General features: G+C 44.3%; 1 long non-coding RNA gene across 1 annotated transcript; it reads left to right on the top strand.

The window, feature by feature from the left end:
* The first annotated feature begins 222 nt into the window (after window positions 1-222).
* LOC125486722 lies at window positions 223-3,205 on the top strand. Its single transcript, XR_007265358.1, has 3 exons — window positions 223-327; window positions 2,674-2,798; window positions 3,144-3,205. It is a non-coding gene; the product is annotated as an uncharacterized LOC125486722 (long non-coding RNA).
* Window positions 3,206-8,771: the final 5,566 nt, after the last annotated feature.

The following is an 8,771-nucleotide window of genomic DNA, read 5'->3' as shown; positions in this document are numbered from 1 at the left end:
ACCACACCTAAGGTATAGGAGTGAGGTTGAGAAGACATGACTTTCTTTATGACCTTAGCCAGCACAGGAATTGACCCCATGCTCTTGGCATCACAACTCAAAACTATCTAATGTAGCCATCGAGCTATCAGTGTCTGAGCTGGTGGTGTGGGTGTGGGGAGGGGGTTGCAGAAGATGGGCTTGCTCATGTTTCCTCTGAGGCTTCTGTCTATTCTTCCTCAAAGGTAGAGAAGGAGATGTCGAGTGGGACTAGTCTCTTGGCTGTCTGACTGTGCTGTTGAAACGGGCGCCTGTCGGAGATAAAGGAGAGAATGCATCAGGAGCAAGGTGCAGACATTTGGGCATGTGAATACCTTCAGAGTGACCAATGGAAAATGCTTCTTAATTGGTTGTCAGGGCACAGAGGGTTTTGGTATTTCCACATGAGGCTCCTTCCTTACCAACCAGCACCAGGATCTTCTCCTCAGAGGGGATGAGAAGCTGAATGTTGGATACCCCACCATCTGCCTCAGCTATATCTGCACTATTGTGGACCGTTCTCTCCTGGAATGAGATAAAATGACTGAAAGGGAGGGACTGAAAACATAAGAATTAGGAGCAAGCATGGACAATTCAACCTCTTGAGCATGCTGCGCTTTTTAATGAGTGAGCTGAGAGTGGCTGGCACAGCTGTTAGTGCTGACATAGGTGGGAGAAGGTGGTATAGTGTCCTGAGTGAGTGAGCAGGAGGTATAGAGGCCATGCACGGTTTGTAGTGAGGGGTATTGGGAGGGATAAAAGAGAGCAAGGGAAAATGTTGCATGTGGTAGAGTTAGAACATGACCCTTAGTGGGAGGTGAATGCAATAGCAGAGACAGAGTGAATGGGAGGTAGCAGAGAGAGGATGAGAGTATTTGGCCAACCAGAGAAGCTCATGAACCTGGTCCTTTCTCCAAACCATGGAGACCACATTGACCTGGGTGACAACTTTGTACCAGATTGACAGGATCTGGAGAAACTCAGCAGGTCTGGCAACTTTTGTGGAGAGAAAGCAGAGTTAACATTTTGAGCCCTGTCACCCTTCTTCAGAACTGTTCTGTCACTGGGCCCAAAACGTTAACTCTGTTTCTGTCTCCACAGATGCTGCCAGACCTGCTGAGTTTCTGCAGCAATTCTAATTTTTGTTTCAGATTTCCAGTATCCACAGTTCTGTGGGTTTTGTTTTTTGCAGGGTCTACTGTTGTGGCCTCCTTTGACAGTCCTGGAGAAAAAGCAAAGCACTCTTCTGCACCATCCTGTCCACCAGGATCTCCAAATCTCTGTCCGTGACGTGGGATGCCAGTTTTCCCATGCCAACCATGTCCAAAGCATGACATGAACCATGCTGAACAGCCTTTGGCCTGACAACACTTGAGCAGTTACACAAAGGTTGTTCACTGCTGGCACTAGCACCAGGAATCATGTCATAACCCAACGGTGATGAATACCTCCACCTACAGAGAGCAAGAGAATAGGACGAATGGGGCATATTAGTGGCAGGGTGCATTGGTAATGAGGTGAATTTGAGAAAATAGCACGAGAAAAGCCATTAGGCTTAGCAAAGAGAAACCCTCCATGAAATTCACTGAAAATGACACTTAGCCAATTTCTGATAAGATTCAGTCCTGTATAAATATACCAAGACTTCCTTACTTTTATATTCCAACTGCCTTGCACTCAAAGCGTCTCCAACAATTTCTCCTCAGAAAAAAAAGACTGGATTTTACTCTGATTTAACATCTAGGTGATTTTGTGGAGCAAATCTTTGTGAAGTTAACGTTTCCAAATTGCCTTATGAGGAAAGGCCAGACAGGCTGGGCTTGTATCGTCTGGACTTTACAAGAGTTAGACTTAATAGAAACATATAAGATCCTGAGGAGACTTGACTGGATGAATGGAGAAAGGATGATTCCTCTTTTGAGAGTCTAGAACGGGAGGTGATAGTTTAAAAATAAAATGTCCCAAGAGATGAGGAAACATTTTTTTCCTCTCAGATTGTTTGTGAATCTTTGAAATTCCCTTCTCGAAGATTCAGTGGATGCAGAGCTTAAAATATTTTTAAGGCAGAGTGAGATAGGTTCTTGATTACCAAGGGGTGAAAGATTATCAAGGGTATGCAGGAACATAAAGTGGAGGTTAAAATCGGATCAACCATGATCTTACTGAATAGCAGAGCTGCCTGGCCTACTCTGGGTCTCCTCAGCTCTCCTAGCTAATATTTGCACCAAAATTTTCATTTGTAACCCCCCCTCACTATATATCCTTTTGTATATCATTAAATTTGTGAGTTTGTTATGAATCATTGCGCTCTGTTTAACTAAAATTAAGCTTTTTGCAAAATTGAACTCTGTGGGAAGGATGAATTAAATATACCAATTTAAAAAGTCCATGACCTTGAAAAGAAAGAATGTGCAAACATTGTAAAACAAATTTCTATACAGTAAAATTATATTTTGTGTCATGCTTGGAATTGCTTAAAGCAATTATATTCATTTAAAATAAATGTAATACTAAGTGCTAGTAATGGACTGTCAGATAAAGTATTTGAGTTCTGTGATCAGTCATTCATAAGGAAATGACTTTCTGCTTTGCTATCATATATATGAATAGTATCTTTGCACAGTCTGATGAAAATTCACTTCTGATCCTAATAAGTTTTTAAGAAGCAGCCTTGAGAAAGAAATTTGATCATGACAGACAAAGCAAAGTTCAATCGCAGAAACATTGAGGAGGACCAGCTAGGAGGAGCGATACATCATTCCCTAGAGTCTCAGAAAAACGTAAGTCCAGTGATGGAATTTAATAACAAGTTTGTGAAAAAAAAAATTGATAACAAACCAAAAGACATCGAGGTTGATTTAAACATTAGGAGATCCATATGGAGAAGTTCATTTGGCACTGTTGAGAAATGTGAAGAGGGGAGTACACAGACTTAGAAGTATGAAATAAACAATTATCTGCCCACACGTTCCAAGGTGCAGTGAAACGTTGGCAGGTTTTAGAGTAAAACAATCATGAATGCATTTACAGCAAATGTTTTATTACTCTGTGGGATCAGAAGTGTGCTGGTTGATCAAATGGTCCACTAATCAATTTTCTTTTTTATATTCACTCACTGGATGTAGGCATTTCTGGTTCGGCCAGCATTTATTGCCCAGAGGGCAGTTAAGAGTCAACCACAGACCAGGTAAGAATGACAGATTTCCTTCACCAAAAGACACTGGTTAAGGTTTTCCCCAACAATTGTCTTCATTAGACCATTAATTCCACCATCTTCTATGGCAGGATTTGAACCCAGATCCCCAGATCATTAAAAACTGAAAGAACTGCAGATGCTGTATATCAGGAACAAAATCAAAGTTGCTGGAAAAGCTCAGCAGGTCTGGCAGCATCTGTGAAGGAAAAAACGGAGTTAACGTTTTGGGTCCAGTGAACCTTCCTCAAGAAAGGTTAACTCCATTTTTTTCCTTCCCAGATGCTGCCAGACCTGCTGAGCTTTCCCAACAACTTTGTTTTTGTTCCCAGATCATTAGCTGAATTTATGGTTAATAGGTTAGTGATAATACCACTAAGCCATCACCTCCATACATTAAAAAAACACTCGCTTGTAATGTAGGGAGAACACACATGACTGCTTTATTTTACTTATAGCATCAATCACTTGAATAATAAGACAACTTCTCACTTGCACCCTCAACTGACCACTCAGACATCGCAAGATGGTGTTAATACCGTAAACTTTGTGGTATTTCAGGTATATAGTTTTTTGTCATTTTATCAAGAGCGCTGGTTCATAAGGTGCTGGTTAAAACAAAGTTTGCTGTATATAGAATATATTCAATACGATTCCACACATAAAGCATACAAGAAGTGATACTCGTAGCGAACATATGGGCAAAGTGTAACAATGTGGAAAAAGAACTAGAAGCAACATGAGGAAATGTGGAATGCTGTGAAAAGGAGTGATGGAAGTAAATTCAACAGTCGCTCCCAAATAGATAAAAAGTTGAAGGGAAAAAGCTACAGAATAGGATGGAAACTCGTGGGTTGTGACTATAATTGAACAGTGTTTTTGAAGAGCTGTCACAGGCAAGATAGGCAGAATGATCTGTTTCTTTGCTGAATCATTCCATGATTTATTGAAGGAAGAAAATTGTCAGGGCTGGCTACTAAAATCTAAGGAAAGTTGGTGAGATTACTGACCTCAGACAGGAGAATCCAGTCACAGGCCAGGAAATGAAAGGGGAATTCCAGAAAATTCCAGCTCATGCTGTAATCTGAGAAGAGGCCTCAAGTTCCCCCATAAACTGACTTTGACATACCTTAACATGGTAATAGTTGAAGATGAATTAAATTGAAGATTTATATGGTGTTAAAATCTTTGTCTTTTTCCGTTTTCAAGGCGCCTAAATTTAATTAGCGTTGAAAATGTCTGCTCTCGTTGGAGGCAATTAAAGTGGTGTTAAAAAGTGGAGAATGGATATAATCGGGACAATTTGAGCATTATCCTGCCGCTGAATGTAATTACAGATAAAACACTTCGCACTAGGTCTGGAAACCATAGCCTTGATATTAACCAGGTGGGGGGGGTGCTGTGGGTGGTTGTTTGGGTGAGTGGGGGTGGGGGGCGGGGGGAGGAGTGTGGAGGTTGGGTGGCCATGAATTATGCAGAGATAGTAGGAACTGCCGATGCTGGAGAATCTGAGATAACACAGTGTGGAGCTGGGTGAACACAGAAGGCCAGGCAGCATCAGAGGAGCAGGAAAGCTGACGTTTCCGGTCTGGACCCTTCTTCAGAGAATGAATTATGCAGGTGTGTTTTGTACCATCTGGGTTTTCATGTGGCGCTGTCATATTGAAATGTGCAAGATTCTTATAGACCTGACTTTATAACTAAGCCTGCTGACAAGACCGGCGCTGTTGCTGTCTGGTGGACTGACCTCTACATTGCAGAGGCTGAGCGCCAGCTCTCATATACCTTGTCCTATCCATGGAACACCAGACCATTGTATCAATTACGGTCACCAACCTCATATTATCTGGTGACCTCCCCCCAACTGCCTCCAAGCTGATAGTCCCCCAACCCCACACAGCTCGCTTCTACCTCCTTCCCAAAATCCACAAACAGGACTGCTCAGGCAGACCTTTTGTTTCTGCCTGCTCCTGCCCCACAGAACTCATCATTTCTTTCCTGGTTCTGTCCCAGTCCAGTTATATCTGCGATTCCTCTCACACTTTACATCAGTTTCAGAATTTCCAGTTCGTGGGCTGCAGCCGCCTCCTCTTTACCATGGACGTGCAATCCCTTTACACGTCCATCCCCCACCAGGATGGTCTCAGGGCTCTCCATTTCTCCCTGAATCATTACCACCAACAACCTCTTCTGTCTGGCACAGCTCATCCTCACCCTGAACAACTTGTCTTTTAACTCCTCCCACTTTTTTCAGGTTAGGGGGTGGCCATGCGTACCCACATGGGCCCCAGTTATGCCTGTCTCTCCATGGGGTACGTGGAACATTCCTTGTTCCAGTCCTATTCCTGTCCTCACCCGCAATTCTTTCACCGGTATATCGGTGATATCATCGGTGCTGCTTCCCTCTCTCGTCTGGAATTGGAAAAGTTTATCAATTTCTCTTCCAATTTTCACCCTGTCCTCACTTTCACCTGGTCCATCTCTGAGTTCTCTCTTCCCTTCCTCGACATCTCTGTTTCAGTTTCTGGGGATAGACTGGCCACCAATATCCACTATAAACCCACTGACTCCCACAGATACCTGGACTATACAGCCTCACACCCTGCTTCCTGTAAAGGTTCTATCCCATTCTCTCAGTTCCTCTGTCTCCACTGCATCTGTTCCAATGAGGCCAACTTCGACAAGGGAGCCTCCGAAATGTCTACCTTCTTCCTCAACCGAGGATTCCCCAGCCCCGTTGTTAACAGGGCCTTTAGCCAGGTCTGACCCAGTTCCTGCACTTCAGCCCTCACCGTCTCTCTCCCCTCCCAGAACAGCAATAAAGAGTTTCTCGTTCTCACCTACCATCCCATCAGCATCCACATCCAGAGGATCATTAGTCACCATTTCCGCCACCTCCAGCGAGATGCCACCGCCAGACACATATTCCCCTCCCCTCCCTTGTCAGCCTTCCACAGAGACCATTCCCTCTGGTCCACTCTTCCCTCCCTCCCAACAATCTCCCCCCACTGCGCCACCACCCCACCCCCCACCCCACAGCGTCATGGCACCTTCCTCTGCAATCACCAAAGGTGTTAACACCTGTTTACTTCATCCCTCCCCAGTATCCAAGGGCCCAAACACACCTTCCAGGTGAAGCAGCCCTTTACCTGTACATCCCACAATCTAGGCTCCTGCATTCGCTGCTCACAATGTGGTTTCTTCTACATTGGAGAAACAAAGTGTACGCTGGGTGATCACTTCACAGAATATCTACGCTCTGCCTGCAAAAAATACCCTGAGCTTCCAGTTGCCTGCTACACACCACCTGTTCCCTGGCCAACATCTCCGTCTCTGGCTTGTTACAGTGTTCCAGCAAAGCTCAGCACAAGCTGGAGGAACAACACCTCATTTTCCGCTTGGGGACCCTCCAGCCCTCCGGATTCAGTATCGAGTTCAATCATTTTAGGGCCTAAACTGTCCTATGTCCCAGCCCCCTACCCCACACAGCAAGCCTTGTTACTACACAGCCTGCCATTACACACTACCTATTGTTAGCAACTAACAGTCCCCATTAATAGCTATTCTTCATCCGAGCCATATTGTTATCAACTCCCATGTCTGTCCAACTGTTCTTCTCTCTATTTGGGCTCTATCCCCACCTATCATTTACTCCTTATCCCCTCCCTCCACCTTATCTTCTGCATATAAACCAACATTTTCCTAGCTACCATCAGTTCTGAGGAAGGGTCATTTGACCAGAAATGTTAACTCTGATTTCCCTCCCCAGGTGCTGCCAGACCTGCTTATCCAGTAATTTCTGTGTTTAAGATTCTTAGGGAACTTGACAAGGTAGATATGCAGAGATTGTCTCCCCTTGTGGGAGAGTCTAGGACCTGAGGGCATAATCTCAGAGTGAGGGGTCGCACACATAAGAGAGAGATGAGAAGGAACTGTTTATCTCAAAGGGTGATTTATCTGTGGAGTTCTTTACAGAGGTCTTTACATTGTAGAGGTCTAGCGAGGCTGGGAGGTCAAATATATTTCAAGATAGACAGTTTTAATCTGTAAGAGAGTCAAGATTTATAGGTAAAAGTCAGGAAACTCGAGTCGAGAACTATCATGGTCTCATTGAATGGCGAAGAAAACCTGATGGGCTGAATGGCCTACTTCTTCCTATGGTCTTATAATCTAACTCAACAGCATGCACCTATAAGCCCTGCCCCCACCCATATCAAACCCTCTACTAACCAATCCTATTCCCTAGCACCCCCAAGGGGAAAATATTTGAAAATGAAGCTGATACAATAGCAATATTTAAGAGGTATCTTGACAATTACATAAATAGGCAGGGAGTAGATGAATACAGACTGCATGGATGCAAAAGGTTTATAGTTTGGAAAGTTATTACGTGTTGGTGCAGGTTTGATGGGCCAAAGAGCCTGTTCCTGTGCTGTAATGCTCTTTGATCTTTGAACATACTGAACATATTGGAGCTCCGTTTTGAAGCTGGGTCAGTGTGTGTCATTTTCACATTTTACTGCTTTGCCTATTATAACAGTAAGGCTGTCATTCAAGATTGAAGCACTGTTGTTTGCTATTTTGGAGACTACCACAGTCTTTATAATGCCACTTCCCTGTGCTTTCCTGCTGTGTAATTCTACTGGACACTCAACATCTGATCACACCACATTAAACTTTATGAAATGTGCCACGTACAGGTAATGGATCCCTCCTGTACTCCATCATTTACAGGTGGACTGCTTGCTCACACAATCAGTGTTCTCTGATCATAGCTTTTATGCAGACCACTGGCCTTGGAGATCTGGTGCCTAGATTCAACCAAGGACAGTGTTTCCCTTCCAAACAAGAGCCATACCAGTCTCAAAACAATAACCTCCTTTCTCTCTCCAGAGATGCTGCCAAAGTTTCTCCTTGACTTTACAAAGGCAAATCTTTTTTATCCACTGCAAGCTTGTGAAGACTCCACGGGGCTGCGCTATGAAATAACAACAAAAGCTGTTTACGGCACATTTGGTGTAATCAAACACCCTAACAAATTTCAGAGGAGGTGTAAAAATTAAAAATGAGACTCGGCACAGAGGATTGTGTGCAGAGCAAAGTACTTTCTGCATTGTCTTTAAGAATATGTCACATGACCAACCTTGGGAGAGCACCATCTAGTGTTTCGCTGTGGTATTTTCCAAATTCTCCCAACAGCCAATCCTGTGGGACTCTGCCCTCTATCGATTGGGAAATGGATTTGAGACGCTGTAAACATATTACATAGAAAAACCTGAGACAATGTGACAAAGCGAACTCAAGTCTTCACCACCCCTCCAGACCTACCCCTTACTGAGGACGAACGGTCAGTCCTCAGTAAAGGGCTCACCTTTGTCCCCCTCCACCCACACATCAACGAATACCGCTCACGCTTGGACATAGAGCAGTTTTTCCGCCGCCTCCGCCTCCACGCTTACTTCTTCAACCGTGAACCTAACCCTCCCTCTACTGACCCCTTCTCCCGCTTCCAACACACCCCCTCCTCCTGGACACCACCCCAAGGCCTCCTACCCTCCCT

Source organism: Rhincodon typus, chromosome 32 (assembly GCF_021869965.1).
Source record: "Rhincodon typus isolate 14 chromosome 32, sRhiTyp1.1, whole genome shotgun sequence".
Taxonomy (NCBI): domain Eukaryota; kingdom Metazoa; phylum Chordata; class Chondrichthyes; order Orectolobiformes; family Rhincodontidae; genus Rhincodon; species Rhincodon typus.
This window is presented reverse-complemented; position numbering and strand designations above follow the sequence as displayed.